The sequence below is a fragment of the Hemiscyllium ocellatum genome, chromosome 33 (assembly GCF_020745735.1).
Source record: "Hemiscyllium ocellatum isolate sHemOce1 chromosome 33, sHemOce1.pat.X.cur, whole genome shotgun sequence".
NCBI classification, from domain to species: domain Eukaryota; kingdom Metazoa; phylum Chordata; class Chondrichthyes; order Orectolobiformes; family Hemiscylliidae; genus Hemiscyllium; species Hemiscyllium ocellatum.
In genome coordinates this window covers 21,327,763-21,340,502 of record NC_083433.1, presented here as the reverse complement: position 1 = coordinate 21,340,502, position 12,740 = coordinate 21,327,763, and the positions used below count along the sequence as shown (strand labels likewise).

General features: G+C 52.0%; 4 non-coding genes and 1 pseudogene across 4 annotated transcripts; all 5 read right to left on the bottom strand.

Annotated features, from left to right (window-relative positions):
• Positions 1 to 1,842: 1,842 nt before the first annotated feature.
• Positions 1,843 to 2,023, bottom strand: LOC132831936 (U2 spliceosomal RNA; annotated as a pseudogene).
• A 4,071-nt stretch (positions 2,024 to 6,094) lies between these two features.
• Positions 6,095 to 6,286, bottom strand: LOC132831830 (U2 spliceosomal RNA). The gene has a single exon (XR_009646780.1). It is a non-coding gene; the product is annotated as a U2 spliceosomal RNA (small nuclear RNA).
• A 1,801-nt stretch (positions 6,287 to 8,087) lies between these two features.
• On the bottom strand, positions 8,088 to 8,279 carry LOC132831829 (U2 spliceosomal RNA). The gene has a single exon (XR_009646779.1). It is a non-coding gene; the product is annotated as a U2 spliceosomal RNA (small nuclear RNA).
• Positions 8,280 to 10,080: 1,801 nt separating this feature from the next.
• Positions 10,081 to 10,272, bottom strand: LOC132831828 (U2 spliceosomal RNA). The gene has a single exon (XR_009646778.1). It is a non-coding gene; the product is annotated as a U2 spliceosomal RNA (small nuclear RNA).
• A 1,801-nt stretch (positions 10,273 to 12,073) lies between these two features.
• LOC132831827 (U2 spliceosomal RNA) lies at positions 12,074 to 12,265 on the bottom strand. Its single transcript, XR_009646777.1, has one exon. It is a non-coding gene; the product is annotated as a U2 spliceosomal RNA (small nuclear RNA).
• Positions 12,266 to 12,740: the final 475 nt, after the last annotated feature.

Here is a 12,740-nt window from a genome sequence, read left to right as displayed (position 1 = left end):
ACAGAAACTACACATATTCCAAGCCAAAAGGCCGAGAAGCGATAGCACATTAATACTCCAACGGTGGAGGTCATATTTGCCGACTATCCTTTCCATCAGTTTGATGATATTCAAAGTTCCTTTATTCCCTTACCGTCTACCTTCCTTCCAAGATATCCAACCAGACCGGAAGATCACTCTGCAGCAGTCGCTGTGCTTTCCCCGTGCTTTTCTGTCCATCTGTTACGTAGCCGCGTAGGTCGCGCTGACGACCAATCAGATGGCACGGGCCGGAGCCACCGCACGTCAGGTCGACTGCAGAGAGGTTTCTCCCGGTGATCGGGGACAGCGGCGGCGGCAGGGTCATTCATTCCCCCGGCATCTACAAGATTCACCAGAATTCCTCAGGCAGCACCTTGCAAACCCATGGCCAACGCAGCCTCGAAGGATGACGGCAGCAGATCCACGGGAACACCACCATTCGCAAGTTCTCCCCTCCCCCCCGAGACACTCGCTGTCCTGAATTGCAAATATGACTTTGTTCCTCCGGTGTTACCGGGTCAAAATCGGGAATCCCCGCCCAAACAGCATCGCGGGGCTACCGACAGCACTTGGACTGCAGCGGTTCGAGAGAGCAGCTCACCACCAGGCTGATCTCGGCATGGGCGAGAAATGTTGGCCTTGACGGAAAGATCCTATTCATTGCCTCCCCTTGTGTTGGTGTAGCTTGCCCATAAATGCCAATCATCGTTTCCCTCACGTACAGGATTCGCTCCTCGGCATTCCGCATCAATCCGAAAAGTTGCGAAAAGCGAATTACGTCCGTGCACCCTTTCTTTATCGTCCACTTTCAATATCCTCTCTACTTGTATCCGACTCTCTGTGGAGAATGGGGAGGGAGCTGATCTCCCCGTGTAAACATGTCACGCTGCAAGCGCGCCTCATCACCACCAGCAGCTCGATTCGACATCTCCGTTCACATTGCTGCAGATCGCTGACAACATTATAATCCGACCCAGTTGACAAACTGACAACTGTTTCGCTACTTGCACCGCAAATGATGACAAATCGTTCCAAATCGTACGGGTGGCACAGTGGATCAGTGGTTAGTACGGCTGCCTGGTGGCACCAGGGAGCTGAAGCCAGTTCCAGCCTTGGGCGATCGTCTGCGTGAATAATCTTTACGTGCAGACGTAGCTACTAAAGCAGGTCGCTTCCGTACAGTCGTTTGCGAAGAAACAAACAGAGATGGGGGTTTCACTCTATTCAGGAAACAGACTAAAGACAGTTCTTTCTTGTTCAAGAAAATATTAGGATAAATTTGTTGCCTCGGGGGTGGGGGGGAGGCGGGGGGGTTGGGAAGGGGCTGTGGGGGCTGATCTGATAGCCATTTGACATTGGCTGAGTCATGGGATCCCACAACCTGATTTGACTGTGTTAAAAATCCCACAACACCAGGTTTCAGCCCAACGGGGTTCTTTGAAATTACAGCAGTCACCCCACCCCCCGCCACCGCCGTACCATCGGTGGGATACGTTCCAAGAACGACCGCAGAAGCCCAAAACGGCAGACAAGGGCAAATCCATTCATTTAAATTGGCAAGTTACCTTCCTGGCAGGCCCTGGTTCCAGAATGTTCCCTGTAGCACGTTGGGGTTACCCCTGTCCTGGCTTTCAGCGTGCTGCACCTTCATCAGGTAACTGCAGAGCAGGTTCATAAGACAGGAAACCCGTAACAAAAGACGATAGTTTCCTGCAACTGAAAAGACAATAGATGCAACAATCACTGACTGCCATCAACACGGCAAACTAGCAAAGGCAAGAGATTCACATTGCATTCACCTGCTTTTGAACTTGGGTAGGCGTTGGGTGCACCATTCCTGGAAACACTGCAATACCAGGCTGATACATGGAGAGGACAGAGCAAGCCCTTAAGCCATCTCCCTGCTCCAAAAATCCATTTAATACAAACACTCCCACCTTCGGGAGATATCAGCGATTAAACTGATAAGAACAGAAACTTTTTTTTTTTTATTTCAAAATATACTTTATTCGTAAATATTCATAAATAATTTGATACACTGTACATTGGTAATGCCATACATATGTTCACATTAACATACACAGTTTAGAATTTTCCTTTTTATATGCAAGTCTGTGCATTTCTCACTCCTATGCCCTTATATTGGGCTGAGGCGTCAGCAGAGCCCAAATGACTGCATGGGCCCCCTGATCTTCTTTAGACAGGCAGATGTTAAACGGTGGTCTTTCCCCACCGCGCCTTGGCGGCAGCTGCCCCAAGCTTCAGCGCGTCCCTCAACACGTAGTCTTGGACCTTGGAATGTGCCAGTCTGCAACACTCAGTCGGGGTCAACTCCTTCAGCTGGAAGATCAACAGGTTTCGGACCACCCAGAGAGCGTCCTTCACCGAGTTGATGATCCTCCAGGCGCAGTTGATATTCGTCTCGGTGTGCGTCCCGGGGAACAGGCCGTAGAGCACGGAGTCCCGTGTCACGGCGCTGCTCGGGACGAACCTCGACAAATACCACTGCATTCCTCTCCAGACTTCCTCTGCATAGGCACATTCCAGAAGGAGGTGTGTGACAGTCTCGTCCCCCCCGCAGCCACTTCGAGGGCAGCGTGCGGTGCGGCAGAGAGTCCGGGCGTGCATAAACGATCTCACGGGTAGAGCCCTTCTCACCACCAGCCAAGCCATGTCTTGGTGCTTGTTAGAAAGTTCTGGCGATGAGGCATTCTGCCAAATTGCTTTGACAGTCTGCTCAGGGAACCACTCAACAGGATCCGCCCTCTCCTTTTCCCGAAGGGTCTCAAGGACGCTACGTGCTGACCACTTCCTGATGGACTTGTGGTCAAAGGTGTTTTTCTTCAGAAATTTCTCCACGAAGGACAGGTGGTACGGAACGGTCCAACTACTCGGAGCGTTCCGCGGCAGCGAGGCCAGGCCCATCCTTCGCAACACCGGGGACAGGTAGAACCTCAGTACGTAGTGACACTTGGTGTTTGCGTACCGGGATCCACGCACAGCTTGATGCAGCCACACACAAAGGTGGCCATCAGGGCGAGGGTGGCATTGGGAGTGTTTTTTCCCCCATTGCACCGGTCTTTGTACATGGTGTCTCTTCGGACCCGGTCCATCTTTGATCTCCACATGAAGTGGAAGATGGCCCGGTGACTGCGGCAGCACAGGTTCTGGGGATAGGCCAGGCCTGTGCCACATACAACAATACTGAGAGTACCTCGCACCTGATGACCAGGTTTTTCCCCGCGATGGAGAGCGACCGTTGCTCCCATCTGCCTAGTTTCTGTCTCATCTTCCTGATCCGCTCCTCCCAGGTCTTGGCGCACGCCCCAGCACCCCCGAACCAAATACCCAGCACCTTCAGGTGGCCAGTCCTGACGGTGAAGGGGATATAGGATTGGTCGGTCCAGTTCCCGAAGAGCATGGCCTCGCTCTTCCCTCGGTTTACCTTGGCCCCCGAGGCCCGCTCGAACTGGTCGCAGATGCACAGGAGTCTGTGCACGGACAGCGGATCCGAGCAGAAAACGGCGACGTCATCCATGTACAGGGAGGCCTTAACCTGTAGGCCCCCGCTGCCAGGAATTGTCACCCCTCTCAGGCTCGCATCCTTCCTGATGGATTCGGCAAATGGCTCTATGCAACATACAAACAAGGCAGGAGAGAGTGGGCAGCCCTGCCTGACTCCAGATCTTACAGGGAAGCTATCTGATTCCCACCCATTGATTGAGACTGCACTGACAATGTTGGTGTAGAGCAGTCTGATCCAATTGCAGATTCCCTCCCCAAAGCCCATTTTGGAGAGGACATCCCTCATATATGTATGCGATATCCTGTCAAAGGCTTTCTCCTGGTCCAGGCTGATGAGGCAGGTGTCCACACCCCTGTCCTGCACGTAGGCGATCGTATCCCTGAGGAGTGCGAGGCTCTCAGAGATCTTCCTGCCCGGTACAGCACAGGTTTGGTCGGGGTGGATCACCGTTCCCAGAGCAGACCTGACCCGGTTTGCGATGACCTTTGACAAGATTTTGTAGTCTGTGTTTAGCAGTGAGATCGGTCTCCAATTTCTAATTTCATCCCTCTCCCCCTTCCGCTTATAGATGAGGGTGATGATGCCTTTCCTCATGGATTCACTCATGGTACCTGCCCGAAGCATACTGACATACACCTCCAGCAGGTCCCGGCCAATCAAGTCCCAAAGAGCGGAATAGATCTCGACCGGTAAGCCGTCGCTTACAGAAACTACACATATTCCAAGCCAAAAGGCCGAGAAGCGATAGCACATTAATACTCCAACGGTGGAGGTCATATTTGCCGACTATCCTTTCCATCAGTTTGATGATATTCAAAGTTCCTTTATTCCCTTACCGTCTACCTTCCTTCCAAGATATCCAACCAGACCGGAAGATCACTCTGCAGCAGTCGCTGTGCTTTCCCCGTGCTTTTCTGTCCATCTGTTACGTAGCCGCGTAGGTCGCGCTGACGACCAATCAGATGGCACGGGCCGGAGCCACCGCACGTCAGGTCGACTGCAGAGAGGTTTCTCCCGGTGATCGGGGACAGCGGCGGCGGCAGGGTCATTCATTCCCCCGGCATCTACAAGATTCACCAGAATTCCTCAGGCAGCACCTTGCAAACCCATGGCCAACGCAGCCTCGAAGGATGACGGCAGCAGATCCACGGGAACACCACCATTCGCAAGTTCTCCCCCTCCCCCCCGAGACACTCGCTGTCCTGAATTGCAAATATGACTTTGTTCCTCCGGTGTTACCGGGTCAAAATCGGGAATCCCCGCCCAAACAGCATCGCGGGGCTACCGACAGCACTTGGACTGCAGCGGTTCGAGAGAGCAGCTCACCACCAGGCTGATCTCGGCATGGGCGAGAAATGTTGGCCTTGACGGAAAGATCCTATTCATTGCCTCCCCTTGTGTTGGTGTAGCTTGCCCATAAATGCCAATCATCGTTTCCCTCACGTACAGGATTCGCTCCTCGGCATTCCGCATCAATCCGAAAAGTTGCGAAAAGCGAATTACGTCCGTGCACCCTTTCTTTATCGTCCACTTTCAATATCCTCTCTACTTGTATCCGACTCTCTGTGGAGAATGGGGAGGGAGCTGATCTCCCCGTGTAAACATGTCACGCTGCAAGCGCGCCTCATCACCACCAGCAGCTCGATTCGACATCTCCGTTCACATTGCTGCAGATCGCTGACAACATTATAATCCGACCCAGTTGACAAACTGACAACTGTTTCGCTACTTGCACCGCAAATGATGACAAATCGTTCCAAATCGTACGGGTGGCACAGTGGATCAGTGGTTAGTACGGCTGCCTGGTGGCACCAGGGAGCTGAAGCCAGTTCCAGCCTTGGGCGATCGTCTGCGTGAATAATCTTTACGTGCAGACGTAGCTACTAAAGCAGGTCGCTTCCGTACAGTCGTTTGCGAAGAAACAAACAGAGATGGGGGTTTCACTCTATTCAGGAAACAGACTAAAGACAGTTCTTTCTTGTTCAAGAAAATATTAGGATAAATTTGTTGCCTCGGGGGTGGGGGGGAGGCGGGGGGGTTGGGAAGGGGCTGTGGGGGCTGATCTGATAGCCATTTGACATTGGCTGAGTCATGGGATCCCACAACCTGATTTGACTGTGTTAAAAATCCCACAACACCAGGTTTCAGCCCAACGGGGTTATTTGAAATTACAGCAGTCACCCCACCCCCCGCCACCGCCGTACCATCGGTGGGATACGTTCCAAGAACGACCGCAGAAGCCCAAAACGGCAGACAAGGGCAAATCCATTCATTTAAATTGGCAAGTTACCTTCCTGGCAGGCCCCTGGTTCCAGAATGTTCCCTGTAGCACGTTGGGGTTACCCCTGTCCTGGCTTTCAGCGTGCTGCACCTTCATCAGGTAACTGCAGAGCAGGTTCATAAGACAGGAAACCCGTAACAAAAGACGATAGTTTCCTGCAACTGAAAAGACAATAGATGCAACAATCACTGACTGCCATCAACACGGCAAACTAGCAAAGGCAAGAGATTCACATTGCATTCACCTGCTTTTGAACTTGGGTAGGCGTTGGGTGCACCATTCCTGGAAACACTGCAATACCAGGCTGATACATGGAGAGGACAGAGCAAGCCCTTAAGCCATCTCCCTGCTCCAAAAATCCATTTAATACAAACACTCCCACCTTCGGGAGATATCAGCGATTAAACTGATAAGAACAGAAACTACACATATTCCAAGCCAAAAGGCCGAGAAGCGATAGCACATTAATACTCCAACGGTGGAGGTCATATTTGCCGACTATCCTTTCCATCAGTTTGATGATATTCAAAGTTCCTTTATTCCCTTACCGTCTACCTTCCTTCCAAGATATCCAACCAGACCGGAAGATCACTCTGCAGCAGTCGCTGTGCTTTCCCCGTGCTTTTCTGTCCATCTGTTACGTAGCCGCGTAGGTCGCGCTGACGACCAATCAGATGGCACGGGCCGGAGCCACCGCACGTCAGGTCGACTGCAGAGAGGTTTCTCCCGGTGATCGGGGACAGCGGCGGCGGCAGGGTCATTCATTCCCCCGGCATCTACAAGATTCACCAGAATTCCTCAGGCAGCACCTTGCAAACCCATGGCCAACGCAGCCTCGAAGGATGACGGCAGCAGATCCACGGGAACACCACCATTCGCAAGTTCTCCCCCTCCCCCCGAGACACTCGCTGTCCTGAATTGCAAATATGACTTTGTTCCTCCGGTGTTACCGGGTCAAAATCGGGAATCCCCGCCCAAACAGCATCGCGGGGCTACCGACAGCACTTGGACTGCAGCGGTTCGAGAGAGCAGCTCACCACCAGGCTGATCTCGGCATGGGCGAGAAATGTTGGCCTTGACGGAAAGATCCTATTCATTGCCTCCCCTTGTGTTGGTGTAGCTTGCCCATAAATGCCAATCATCGTTTCCCTCACGTACAGGATTCGCTCCTCGGCATTCCGCATCAATCCGAAAAGTTGCGAAAAGCGAATTACGTCCGTGCACCCTTTCTTTATCGTCCACTTTCAATATCCTCTCTACTTGTATCCGACTCTCTGTGGAGAATGGGGAGGGAGCTGATCTCCCCGTGTAAACATGTCACGCTGCAAGCGCGCCTCATCACCACCAGCAGCTCGATTCGACATCTCCGTTCACATTGCTGCAGATCGCTGACAACATTATAATCCGACCCAGTTGACAAACTGACAACTGTTTCGCTACTTGCACCGCAAATGATGACAAATCGTTCCAAATCGTACGGGTGGCACAGTGGATCAGTGGTTAGTACGGCTGCCTGGTGGCACCAGGGAGCTGAAGCCAGTTCCAGCCTTGGGCGATCGTCTGCGTGAATAATCTTTACGTGCAGACGTAGCTACTAAAGCAGGTCGCTTCCGTACAGTCGTTTGCGAAGAAACAAACAGAGATGGGGGTTTCACTCTATTCAGGAAACAGACTAAAGACAGTTCTTTCTTGTTCAAGAAAATATTAGGATAAATTTGTTGCCTCGGGGGTGGGGGGGGAGGCGGGGGGGTTGGGAAGGGGCTGTGGGGGCTGATCTGATAGCCATTTGACATTGGCTGAGTCATGGGATCCCACAACCTGATTTGACTGTGTTAAAAATCCCACAACACCAGGTTTCAGCCCAACGGGGTTCTTTGAAATTACAGCAGTCACCCCACCCCCCGCCACCGCCGTACCATCGGTGGGATACGTTCCAAGAACGACCGCAGAAGCCCAAAACGGCAGACAAGGGCAAATCCATTCATTTAAATTGGCAAGTTACCTTCCTGGCAGGCCCCTGGTTCCAGAATGTTCCCTGTAGCACGTTGGGGTTACCCCTGTCCTGGCTTTCAGCGTGCTGCACCTTCATCAGGTAACTGCAGAGCAGGTTCATAAGACAGGAAACCCGTAACAAAAGACGATAGTTTCCTGCAACTGAAAAGACAATAGATGCAACAATCACTGACTGCCATCAACACGGCAAACTAGCAAAGGCAAGAGATTCACATTGCATTCACCTGCTTTTGAACTTGGGTAGGCGTTGGGTGCACCATTCCTGGAAACACTGCAATACCAGGCTGATACATGGAGAGGACAGAGCAAGCCCTTAAGCCATCTCCCTGCTCCAAAAATCCATTTAATACAAACACTCCCACCTTCGGGAGATATCAGCGATTAAACTGATAAGAACAGAAACTACACATATTCCAAGCCAAAAGGCCGAGAAGCGATAGCACATCAATACTCCAACGGTGGAGGTCATATTTGCCGACTATCCTTTCCATCAGTTTGATGATATTCAAAGTTCCTTTATTCCCTTACCGTCTACCTTCCTTCCAAGATATCCAACCAGACCGGAAGATCACTCTGCAGCAGTCGCTGTGCTTTCCCCGTGCTTTTCTGTCCATCTGTTACGTAGCCGCGTAGGTCGCGCTGACGACCAATCAGATGGCACGGGCCGGAGCCACCGCACGTCAGGTCGACTGCAGAGAGGTTTCTCCCGGTGATCGGGGACAGCGGCGGCGGCAGGGTCATTCATTCCCCCGGCATCTACAAGATTCACCAGAATTCCTCAGGCAGCACCTTGCAAACCCATGGCCAACGCAGCCTCGAAGGATGACGGCAGCAGATCCACGGGAACACCACCATTCGCAAGTTCTCCCCCTCCCCCCCGAGACACTCGCTGTCCTGAATTGCAAATATGACTTTGTTCCTCCGGTGTTACCGGGTCAAAATCGGGAATCCCCGCCCAAACAGCATCGCGGGGCTACCGACAGCACTTGGACTGCAGCGGTTCGAGAGAGCAGCTCACCACCAGGCTGATCTCGGCATGGGCGAGAAATGTTGGCCTTGACGGAAAGATCCTATTCATTGCCTCCCCTTGTGTTGGTGTAGCTTGCCCATAAATGCCAATCATCGTTTCCCTCACGTACAGGATTCGCTCCTCGGCATTCCGCATCAATCCGAAAAGTTGCGAAAAGCGAATTACGTCCGTGCACCCTTTCTTTATCGTCCACTTTCAATATCCTCTCTACTTGTATCCGACTCTCTGTGGAGAATGGGGAGGGAGCTGATCTCCCCGTGTAAACATGTCACGCTGCAAGCGCGCCTCATCACCACCAGCAGCTCGATTCGACATCTCCGTTCACATTGCTGCAGATCGCTGACAACATTATAATCCGACCCAGTTGACAAACTGACAACTGTTTCGCTACTTGCACCGCAAATGATGACAAATCGTTCCAAATCGTACGGGTGGCACAGTGGATCAGTGGTTAGTACGGCTGCCTGGTGGCACCAGGGAGCTGAAGCCAGTTCCAGCCTTGGGCGATCGTCTGCGTGAATAATCTTTACGTGCAGACGTAGCTACTAAAGCAGGTCGCTTCCGTACAGTCGTTTGCGAAGAAACAAACAGAGATGGGGGTTTCACTCTATTCAGGAAACAGACTAAAGACATTTCTTTCTTGTTCAAGAAAATATTAGGATAAATTTGTTGCCTCGGGGGTGGGGGGGAGGCGGGGGGGTTGGGAAGGGGCTGTGGGGGCTGATCTGATAGCCATTTGACATTGGCTGAGTCATGGGATCCCACAACCTGATTTGACTGTGTTAAAAATCCCACAACACCAGGTTTCAGCCCAACGGGGTTCTTTGAAATTACAGCAGTCACCCCACCCCCCGCCACCGCCGTACCATCGGTGGGATACGTTCCAAGAACGACCGCAGAAGCCCAAAACGGCAGACAAGGGCAAATCCATTCATTTAAATTGGCAAGTTACCTTCCTGGCAGGCCCCTGGTTCCAGAATGTTCCCTGTAGCACGTTGGGGTTACCCCTGTCCTGGCTTTCAGCGTGCTGCACCTTCATCAGGTAACTGCAGAGCAGGTTCATAAGACAGGAAACCCGTAACAAAAGACGATAGTTTCCTGCAACTGAAAAGACAATAGATGCAACAATCACTGACTGCCATCAACACGGCAAACTAGCAAAGGCAAGAGATTCACATTGCATTCACCTGCTTTTGAACTTGGGTAGGCGTTGGGTGCACCATTCCTGGAAACACTGCAATACCAGGCTGATACATGGAGAGGACAGAGCAAGCCCTTAAGCCATCTCCCTGCTCCAAAAATCCATTTAATACAAACACTCCCACCTTCGGGAGATATCAGCGATTAAACTGATAAGAACAGAAACTACACATATTCCAAGCCAAAAGGCCGAGAAGCGATAGCACATCAATACTCCAACGGTGGAGGTCATATTTGCCGACTATCCTTTCCATCAGTTTGATGATATTCAAAGTTCCTTTATTCCCTTACCGTCTACCTTCCTTCCAAGATATCCAACCAGACCGGAAGATCACTCTGCAGCAGTCGCTGTGCTTTCCCCGTGCTTTTCTGTCCATCTGTTACGTAGCCGCGTAGGTCGCGCTGACGACCAATCAGATGGCACGGGCCGGAGCCACCGCACGTCAGGTCGACTGCAGAGAGGTTTCTCCCGGTGATCGGGGACAGCGGCGGCGGCAGGGTCATTCATTCCCCCGGCATCTACAAGATTCACCAGAATTCCTCAGGCAGCACCTTGCAAACCCATGGCCAACGCAGCCTCGAAGGATGACGGCAGCAGATCCACGGGAACACCACCATTCGCAAGTTCTCCCCCTCCCCCCCGAGACACTCGCTGTCCTGAATTGCAAATATGACTTTGTTCCTCCGGTGTTACCGGGTCAAAATCGGGAATCCCCGCCCAAACAGCATCGCGGGGCTACCGACAGCACTTGGACTGCAGCGGTTCGAGAGAGCAGCTCACCACCAGGCTGATCTCGGCATGGGCGAGAAATGTTGGCCTTGACGGAAAGATCCTATTCATTGCCTCCCCTTGTGTTGGTGTAGCTTGCCCATAAATGCCAATCATCGTTTCCCTCACGTACAGGATTCGCTCCTCGGCATTCCGCATCAATCCGAAAAGTTGCGAAAAGCGAATTACGTCCGTGCACCCTTTCTTTATCGTCCACTTTCAATATCCTCTCTACTTGTATCCGACTCTCTGTGGAGAATGGGGAGGGAGCTGATCTCCCCGTGTAAACATGTCACGCTGCAAGCGCGCCTCATCACCACCAGCAGCTCGATTCGACATCTCCGTTCACATTGCTGCAGATCGCTGACAACATTATAATCCGACCCAGTTGACAAACTGACAACTGTTTCGCTACTTGCACCGCAAATGATGACAAATCGTTCCAAATCGTACGGGTGGCACAGTGGATCAGTGGTTAGTACGGCTGCCTGGTGGCACCAGGGAGCTGAAGCCAGTTCCAGCCTTGGGCGATCGTCTGCGTGAATAATCTTTACGTGCAGACGTAGCTACTAAAGCAGGTCGCTTCCGTACAGTCGTTTGCGAAGAAACAAACAGAGATGGGGGTTTCACTCTATTCAGGAAACAGACTAAAGACATTTCTTTCTTGTTCAAGAAAATATTAGGATAAATTTGTTGCCTCGGGGGTGGGGGGGAGGCGGGGGGGTTGGGAAGGGGCTGTGGGGGCTGATCTGATAGCCATTTGACATTGGCTGAGTCATGGGATCCCACAACCTGATTTGACTGTGTTAAAAATCCCACAACACCAGGTTTCAGCCCAACGGGGTTCTTTGAAATTACAGCAGTCACCCCACCCCCCGCCACCGCCGTACCATCGGTGGGATACGTTCCAAGAACGACCGCAGAAGCCCAAAACGGCAGACAAGGGCAAATCCATTCATTTAAATTGGCAAGTTACCTTCCTGGCAGGCCCCTGGTTCCAGAATGTTCCCTGTAGCACGTTGGGGTTACCCCTGTCCTGGCTTTCAGCGTGCTGCACCTTCATCAGGTAACTGCAGAGCAGGTTCATAAGACAGGAAACCCGTAACAAAAGACGATAGTTTCCTGCAACTGAAAAGACAATAGATGCAACAATCACTGACTGCCATCAACACGGCAAACTAGCAAAGGCAAGAGATTCACATTGCATTCACCTGCTTTTGAACTTGGGTAGGCGTTGGGTGCACCATTCCTGGAAACACTGCAATACCAGGCTGATACATGGAGAGGACAGAGCAAGCCCTTAAGCCATCTCCCTGCTCCAAAAATCCATTTAATACAAACACTCCCACCTTCGGGAGATATCAGCGATTAAACTGATAAGAACAGAAACTACACATATTCCAAGCCAAAAGGCCGAGAAGCGATAGCACATTAATACTCCAACGGTGGAGGTCATATTTGCCGACTATCCTTTCCATCAGTTTGATGATATTCAAAGTTCCTTTATTCCCTTACCGTCTACCTTCCTTCCAAGATATCCAACCAGACCGGAAGATCACTCTGCAGCAGTCGCTGTGCTTTCCCCGTGCTTTTCTGTCCATCTGTTACGTAGCCGCGTAGGTCGCGCTGACGACCAATCAGATGGCACGGGCCGGAGCCACCGCACGTCAGGTCGACTGCAGAGAGGTTTCTCCCGGTGATCGGGGACAGCGGCGGCGGCAGGGTCATTCATTCCCCCGGCATCTACAAGATTCACCAGAATTCCTCAGGCAGCACCTTGCAAACCCATGGCCAACGCAGCCTCGAAGGATGACGGCAGCAGATCCACGGGAACACCACCATTCGCAAGTTCTCCCCCCCCCCCCGAGACACTCGCTGTCCTGAATTGCAAATATGACTT